This window comes from Psammomys obesus, unplaced genomic scaffold, assembly GCF_907164565.1.
Source record: "Psammomys obesus unplaced genomic scaffold, mPsaObe1.curated_primary_1811, whole genome shotgun sequence".
Lineage (NCBI taxonomy): Eukaryota > Metazoa > Chordata > Mammalia > Rodentia > Muridae > Psammomys > Psammomys obesus.
Window position 1 is genome coordinate 20,756,148 of NW_026585894.1, and position 9,358 is coordinate 20,765,505.

Genomic DNA, 9,358 nt, shown 5'->3' on the forward strand with positions numbered 1-9,358 from the left:
CAAGACAGTACAGCATGAACACACAGGGAAGATGAGAAGAAATGAGACCTGGACAGCAGGTTATGCCCACTGAGTTACCAACCCCAGCACACCTCCACTCTGAAACTCCTCATTACATAAGAAGACAAAACCTTCGTCAGTTACAAAAAGTGCATGGGGATTTTTCAGTTATTTTCAGCTACCATAAATCCATTTTATAAAGAACTCCTGACACAGTAGGGCCAAATACAATGACATGAGAAAGTACCAACATTAAAGGCCATTATACTTGGTCAATGGTCTATATTATAAATTTATAGTTTCACATACATATGTATACATACATGGGAGTTTCATTTTGTTATAATTTCTTTCATAATTTCACTATTCATGTAAAACAAAACTTAAAAAATTTACAGTCTTTGGCTTTGTCTGGGGGTCTTCACCAGTCTGGGCATTTATCCAGCCAATTCAGTATTTGACCTGTTTTCTAATAACTTCCAACTGTTGACCTAGAAGTACCCCCCAGAGCATGCATCCCAGCCAGAACCCACAGCATGGGGCTTGAAACATAAAAGCAGAGGCTCCAATATTTGGCCTAAGACTTATTCTTCCAGGAAAGGATCAAGAGATCTTAAAAAGGAACGTGCCTTTTTAGAAAATAGAGTTTAAGAAAATTGGGATTTAGTTTGCTTAGTGATTGGTTTTGTCTTATATTAGAGATCTCCAAAAACAGCCCTGAATTTACAATTTTAAGAATCTTATATTGCTTGTCCAACTTGGAAATTAGTGCATGCGCTCCAGATGGGACAATTGGACAACACAAAAGCAATGCACAGTATAAATATTCTTATTTCCTAACTACTTGTCAGCAATTTCCAGTGAGTAAATATTTACACATTTTCCTCTCCCCCTGCAGAAAGCAGTACTCACATATATGGACATAAATATTTTGGTATATGTAAATATTTACTTGCATGAGCAATATATTTCTTTTTCCAGTCTCTCTTGTAAGTTCTTTAATAGCAGAATAATTCCAGCTCACAAATAAGTTCTGATCTTGCAATCTTCCTGGAATGTTGTGCAAAGGAGAGACATTTTATGAAGATGGTGGCTTGCTGCTTAGCCAGAGCAGTTGGGCTCCAGTTAGAACTTGGCATCCTACTAGCTGTGTGACCCAGAGCATGATGTTTAGTTTTTCTGAGGCCCAAATCTCAGCTGTAAGTGAGGATAACAGCAGCCTCTACTGTGTAACAATGCTGAGAAGATGCAATGATTCCGTGTACAGAAAGTGCTTCAGACACTATCTAGAATATTGTCAACCTTAATAAATAATATTAAAATATTTTACTGTTGTCAGTCACTGGAAATAAGTATATTGCTCTTTTCTAGAAGGTATTGTGGATACATCTTAATTTTATCTAGTTATCCTTTTTGTATCATTCAAAAATTTTCAAATGTTAACAATACGAGCAAATTGCTTCAGACTGGCTTTTGATTATTTTCTACCCTCCACTGGGTGAGTGGCTATCATTTTTAAGCATTTACTTTGTGCCAGACATTTTATGCTTCCAAAGATAATGCTGCATTTTGTCATGACAGTAACCTTATGAGGAAAATAATATTCGTGTCTCTATTCTCAACCTGAAATTGAGGTTCAGTGTGGATAATGAATGCGTCTTCAGTTAAATAATGTAGGAGTGATGGAGTTAATACTAGAACCCAGGTATACTGTATGTGAAAGGTCCTGCTCTAAATAACAATGCCACTGTGGTGCTTCCAATGTTTACAGACAAACATTCCATGCAGGCAAGGATCAGAGTCTTTAAGCCTCTTCCCTACTTCTTTTCCCTCCCCTTCCATGTCATTATGAAAATGGATCAGATTCCATCCTACTTCCCAGCCCCTGGGGACATCATCAGCAAACCAACATGCCTCATTTCAAGCCTTTTTAGAGTCATATTGTAAAATGTGGTTGATTGGATAATGTGGAGCACACCACACCCCATTTTTGGAATTTTTTTTCCTGGATTCATTTTTATTACTCTTGTCTAGGTACCAGTCTCTCTGCTCTGGCTCTGATATTGCATTCATGCTGTTCAGCTCCTCCAGATGATACATTGAGTTGAAACCCTGGGTTGCATGTATATGGGTCCTGTTATCAGGAAGTGACCCAGGGACATCTTCTTCTTGTTATATGAGGTTATCATATGTTTTGGCCATACTTTTTGTTGTTTAAAGCCTTCTCTTGCACTTGGTCACCAGGCCTCTCAGCAATCATTAGACAAAGGTCAGTGGAATTTTTCAACTCTTCAGGATTATGTAGCATCTTTTCTAGATAGTTATAACGCAGAGATCAGAGAACTTTTGTTCTCAGTGCTATCTTATCACATACACTTATAACAAAAATGACTAGATACACTGGAGCCCACTTGCCACTAGTGTTTATGGCCAGTGTACCTAGTTATATCAACTGCCTCAAGCAGATGGACTTTCTGCCTCTCTTTTCACTTCCAAACCTCTCAGGATTGTAGCACATTGGCAGAACCCTTCTTCTAAAGACATCTTCAAAATGCAGCTCTTAGCTTATCAATACTTCCACATAGGAGCTTCAACTGAAGTTTGACAAAAGTGAAGCCAGTTACCCAACACAATTCTCCCACACAGAACTGTTCTGAATTGTATATATGAATTTTCAGGTGGAAAACACACCTTCTTATTCCTTTGGGTTCTCTCTCTCTCTCTCTCTTTTTTTTTTTTAGATGATACCCATATTCCTGTGTGTGAACCAATTAGAAATGGTAACTGATTGCTTCCAAAAGTATTTTGGCCCATATTCGGCATGGGAGACTCAGAAAGAAACAAGGCTTGGTTCAAGTTTATGAAAATTGTTCAGTCTTTACAGGCAAAGGAATGGGAATGTAAATGATGGAATCTACAGTGAGAAATGGAGAAACAAATGTGTGTTTAGGATTCCATGGAAACCGAGAAAAGCTCCAAATAAGAATGTTCCTCACCATGCTAAGAGAACTGTATTAGTTACTTCCTGTAGCAAAAATACCGTACAAAATCACATTAGGGGGAGAGGCCTAGTTTGGCTTTGAGTATCTAGGGTGCAGTCTACTGTGGTAGAGATAGCATGGTGGAGTGGTTTGGTCTGGGACAGTAGAAGCTTCTGGAATGTTCACAACATGACTAATGAAGAAGCAGAGAAAAAGACTTGAAGTGCTACTGGGTCATAATCCTCAAGGACTGCTTCTAGTAGCCTATTTCTGCCAGCTAGGAACTGTCTTCTAAGGTTCCACAACCTCCCCCAAATAACACCATCAGCTGAGGACCAAATGTTCAAACATGAGCTTATGGGGTCATTTTATATTCAAGCCATAACAAGGATGATAGAAAAGTAGAGGGAAGAACAAGGAGATTATGTTCAAGGCTGGCATGAAACTTGAAGGACATTACTTCATATTTCTATTGCTGCCTAACAAATCACCCTGAATATAGTGGCTTGAAGCTGCATTTGATTTGCTAATCTTTCTTCACTCAAGGCTGAGATCAGCTGGGTGACTCTCCTGCTGGCCTCTCTGGCAATTCCTCTTGTGGCTAAATCCAGCTGGCAGTTTTTCTGGACACTGGATTCAACTGAGCTTTACTCTCTCCAAGTAGTCTTGGAGTCTCTGCCTCTCCACGTAGTTATGTCATGTGTTCTGTCTAGCAAGGCAGCCAGACTTATAAAGTGCTGACTCAGGATCCCAAGAACACAGGAGCAGAAACTGTCAGGTGTTTTTAAGTGTTAGGCCTGGGACTGTCCAATTGCCACCACGACTACAATCTGCTGATTAAACATAGCTGTGGAACCAGCCCTGATTTAAAGGGAGGAGATTTTACAAGAGCCTGAATATCAGGAGGCTGGATTCACTTGGGCAGATGTACAGTGGACCAGCTAAATGATACTGGATATGGCACTGGGTAAGAGAAGCAAAAATATAGAAACATGTCAAACCTGGCTTTGGGGAAGAAGTTAGGCACCTCAGCACTGTTGATGGAAAGGTTTCATGGAAAATTGTGTAGGCAATAATGAGATCAACTGCTGACTTCTACAACTATGGTCCCTTTATACTTCTCTCTTGTTGGCTTTTGTTGTTGTTGTTGTTTTGACTCATCTCTTTTTCCCTTGATTTGAATTGCTGTCTGGTTTGTTGAACTCCTAGGTGATCCAGCTCTTCTTCGAAGTGTTAGGTTTTGGTTACTATGAAAAGATATTTGAGACAATCAACTCAAAATGAGGAAAGCTTCATTTTGAATTACTGTTTTAGATAGATGTGTCCAATCTGTGGGCCCAGAGGCCACATGTGTCCCAAGACAGCTATGAATGTTGCCCAGCACATTTGTAGATGACAATGACAGAAGGTTAGACAACCCCAGTTTTAGAGATTTTAGTCAATGGCTGATGGGTTCCCTTGCTTTGGGACTGTGACAAGACAGAGCTTCATGGAAGGTTAATGCTCATAGAAACTGGTAATCAGGTGTGGGATGGAGGCGCTGTAGTTACAGTATCTCCTTGACCTCAATGACATAACTTCTTTCCACTATGACCCACATTCTAAAGGTTCCAGCACTTTCCATTAGCACCATAGACTGCTGACCAAGCCATGAACATGTGAACCTTGGTGAGACATTGAAGATTCAAACTCTTAACAACTGATCATGTAAATTTCAAGTTTATGTCAGTGTTACTGTCTGGCCACCAAAGCTATTTTTGTTTTGTTTTGTTTTGTCTGGTTGCAATGGTACTTCACCATTCTCTGCTTCTTTTGCAGCTAAGTATGGCCATGTCAATTGAGTGCTGGTATAATGGTGATATGCAGCAGCACACGACTTTGTCCATATTCTTATGTTTGATCTCTTATATTCTTGCCCCTTTCCAATTGACTGAAAATAAAGAACTCCAACAAAGAATTTTATGTTGAAGATGACAATGGTGCACAATGGATGACACCTGGGTTCATGGCAGATGTATTCAAAACAATTAAGTTTATGGTGAAAAACTTGTCACATAAGCATGAAACCATTTTTCTTATGATAAGGTCAGAGTTGTGAAGGTCTATAAGTTACAATAGCCAGGATTACCTTAACTAACATAATTAGGAACTGAGGAGGCAGAGAACTTATTAGCATTATCTGCGGAACTACGAGATATGTGAGGGAGGAGGTTGAGAAGAGAGGAGATCAGTAATTGAGGCTTAAGTAGGGCCAGCCAAGTATGGGACGGATCCTTTGAATGAGTTCATAATAATCTTCCTTTCCACGAGGCCATGTTTGCCTGGAGGAACATCTGAAACCTGCTGCAGGTAGACTCATTGACATCTTTCCATCTGAAAATGTATTGTACTTTTAGCTTTTTCAAGGGCTTTTGATAGCATGTAGCCTTGGAAACCCTCCACGGAGAGTAAATTGACAGGAAAGCAATGTAGTGGCTTTTTGGACAAGTTAAAAAAAACAGAATTTCATATTAACATAAAACACTTGTCTGTTGGGTTCTCCGTTGCAATTTGATTCCCCAAACAAACTCTCAAAGTTTCGTGGACAGACTCCCCACCCCCACTCTCCCATACCTTTTATTTCCTGAGTGAGAAACTGAGGCTGAGTTGACATAAAAGATATTACAGTGAAGTGAAAGATACCTGGAATCCACATCTTCTAATCCTAGTCCATTTATAAAGAAAATATTCTGAACCCATTGAGCCACACCAATGTTCTATAGAGTCACCCTACTTTAGAGTTTTTAACTGGACAGCTCTGGAGGCCACTGCATCTCCTTCCCTTCAAGGACCGTTGTCTCTTAGCTTGCCCATTTGAGGGCTGGTTCCAGCACCCTGGAAACTTCCTTAGCTCAATGCAGGCACAATTTGGAAATGCAAGGAAGTATATAGATAGGGAGCCACACAATTGCAGTGAGGGATCAGATATAGGAGTAAATATTCTACTCTTCTATTGCCTTCCAGAGGATCCCCAAAGAACAAATGCCTGAGCCTCAGCAAATGTTTACAGCTCCTTAGTGCACCCCAAATTGACTTTTCTCCCTGACCTGGCTCAGTTTCCAAGCAACGTCACCTCTGTTTTGCAGATCATCTCCCAAAGCTAACTAGATTCGGTCATGCTAGTTTCAGCCTGTCTCATGCAGTACCGTTGGACTACAGGGGATAAGAAGGATGGGAAAAGGAGGAGGTTGTTTTTCTTTTGTTCTCTCTGAACTGACCTCAGACAACCTGTTCTAACAGTGAGCATGGATAATGGCCACATGATTCTCTTACCAGACATGTCCAGACAGACTCTTTGTTCTGTCCCAGGCAGTTGGTGGCCTTTGATAGTCTGGAATATCCCATGCATTGGTGACTTTGCTCTGCTGCCCAGGTGTCACCAGGAATGACAACAAGCAGTTTTAGCTCCAAACAGCAGCAGGTGCAGCCAGCACAGCAACTTCATGGGGGTGGGGACTGGACAAGAGAGTGTGATCATTTGCTCTGGCTGCTACAGTCCCCAGTGTCCTCTGTATCCTCTAGTTACTGTGGAGGCTAGGGTGATAGAGATGTCAGCTCAGCAGTGACTGCTTGTTGAGACAAGTGTAGTATGGCATGATGCCATGGGGAGGAGCAGACAGTCCTTCACCAGATGCTAAAGGACCCATAGGCCCAGGTCTGATATGCTGAACCATAGTGGCCAGCTATGCAAAAATGCCACCTGTGTGTTCTCTTCCAGAACAGCTGTGTTTATTTATCTTCAGATTCATTCATTCACCCATATAGTGATGCTTCATATGTGTTTGGCACTGTGTGCTATGAACTGGGCATGTAACAAGGCTTTCCCCTTTCTTGGAATGTATAATGTGGCACAGAGATAGCTCTTGATCAAATCTTTGTTGTTTGTAAGACAAGGGCTCTCTATGTAGCCCTGGCTGGCCTGGAACTTGGTATGTAGACCAGGCTGGCCTTAAACTCACAGACATCTGCCTGTCTCTGCCTCCCAAGTGAGGAATTAAGCTATGCACCACCCATACCTTGCTTGATGAAACCGTAACCATCTGTCATTATATGGCAGCAGCTGGCTTTTACTCTAGAGTGTATTACATACAGTATGTCACTGAGCACTGTGACTTCCATGTGTAATTCTAACATGTGGGAGGTGGAGGCAGGAAGGTCAAGAGTTTAGAGTCATCCTCAAGTACATAATAAGTTCAAGGCTAACACGGGCTACATAAGAACCCATAAAAAAACACAACAAAGTCAAACAAAGACTGTTCTTTAGGGTGGTGAAAGCTCTAGAGTTATGAAGGCATAGTCCGTGCTCATTAATAAGAATACAACATGCATACATCCATACAGCTATCCAATGTGCTACACTTCTTTTCAGTAGGCCAGAGAGACACAGGCCATTCTGGGGTGACTCCTAGAAAGGTTATAAGAGTATTATTCATGGAATGGTGTATTATTCATGACTCTGTTTGCCTAAGCTTACCTCATCATTGTCTGGCACTCCTGTGTACAAACAAGCAGGGTTTTGCAGTCCTCTTTGGAGGTAGAGCGGCATAGGATGGAGCTGATAATTCCTCCAGCGTCTTCTGTGTTCATCTTGCCTGGGCTGCCATGGGTCTGTGAGTTCTGGGGTTGGGGCTTGGGCTTCCTTCTTTTCTAAAAAAGAGCCAGATCCCAACTTCAGTCATTGTTGGTCTCCGGGGCTACTTCAGCACTGGTTCTTGCAGATACTATTTGGAGCAGCTCCCAAGCCATTAAAGCCTTCCTCCTGGAGAACTTCACAGCTGTGGGAGAGGAGGTGGAGAGGGGGTGGAACAGCCAGTATAGATTCACTTCAAAGCAGAAGTGGAACAATCCCCGTTACATTATTAATCCCTGGAGCCATGTAAAGTTTCATCTGTTTTCTCTCAATGAGTTTTTACAAGCTATATTTTCTAAAAGCTGCAAGACCTACAACCAAATGCTATCGTTCACATGTGTGTGAAAATATTGGAACAACTCCTGCAGGGCCAAGGATGGGGTTCACAGGTTCTAATCTTGCTTTTGAGAGAACAAGGCAAGTATGTGAAAATGGGTGATCCATGCTTCCTCTCTGGACTGCCATATCTGTATTGGTTAGTTGTGGCATGTAAAAATAGCACCTCAGAGTATCAGTAATAGACAACAATAACAAATGGTATCACACATCTAGTGGGTGGTTGGGATGTGGCTGATGGAACCTGGCCTTCAGGGCTTGGTCTAAATCAGGGGCTTGGTTGAAAGAATTCTGTTCCACTTTTATCTCTTCATCTTTCTCCTCAGACCAGTAAGCCAGGCAGGTGTTGTGGTTTAAATGTCCAGCCCTTTTCCTAAATTCACACGCTAGAAACTATATCTCCTAAATGGCAGTCCTGGGAGCTGGAGCTCTCTTGGAAGTGTGTAAGTCACAAGGCTCTACTTTCATGACCAGAATGACTCATGTTGCTCTTGAAAGTGCTCATGGGAGTGATTTCACTTTTTTTTTTTTTTTGCTATTCTGCATATGAGGACAGTTTATCTCTCTTGCTTTTCTTTCTTCTGGCAGGACAAAAACACACAACAGAAGTTAGAGCCTCTATCTTGGACTTGTCTGTTTCCAGAGCTATGAGAGAACTAGATCCCTGTTTTTCTACAAATTCCAGTCTCAAGTGTTTTATATCAACTCAAAATGGTTTCAGATTACTGTTTTATGTAATATCAGTGGCACCATGAAGAAGGTGAAAGGCCCAAGGCCCAGCAGAAAGAAGTTACATGTGATATTTCATCTGAAAGACAGGGAAATGTACTCCACCTATGACATGGTGCCTTCACTGCAAAGTGGAGTGAAGAATCTGGAACCCATATGCAGTTGGCCATAGTCTCCTCAACTATAACACAAGGAAATCACTAGGTTACAAGTTTCTCTCATGCCTCCTGGATTAAGTATTTTGTAAGGACAAATAGTGATGCAGAAACCGAGAAGAGGAAAAGATGCCAGTGGATGACAGTAAGCAAGAAATCAGTCTGTTCTGTTTTTATATAAAATGTCTCTGACCAGATGGAAGGGCAAATGACAGCCAGCTACAAAGATACAGTTCTTGAAAGCTGCTCACCTTCACCACATAGGGCAAGTGCTTTGCACAAGCTCAGCATATGTGGATATTGAGATAAAAATGCAGGTGAGCCTTGCACTGGGTTCCCATACCTGTCCTGGCCTTCCTCATACCAAGAAAGTGAGTGGACCTGCAGCAGAGGTCGAAGGCTCAGCTTCCCTCTGTGTACATGTTTTGTGCTTTGGAGGCAAAAGGAGCGTCTTCCTGCCAGAGAATATGCTATTAAAAAAAAAAAAA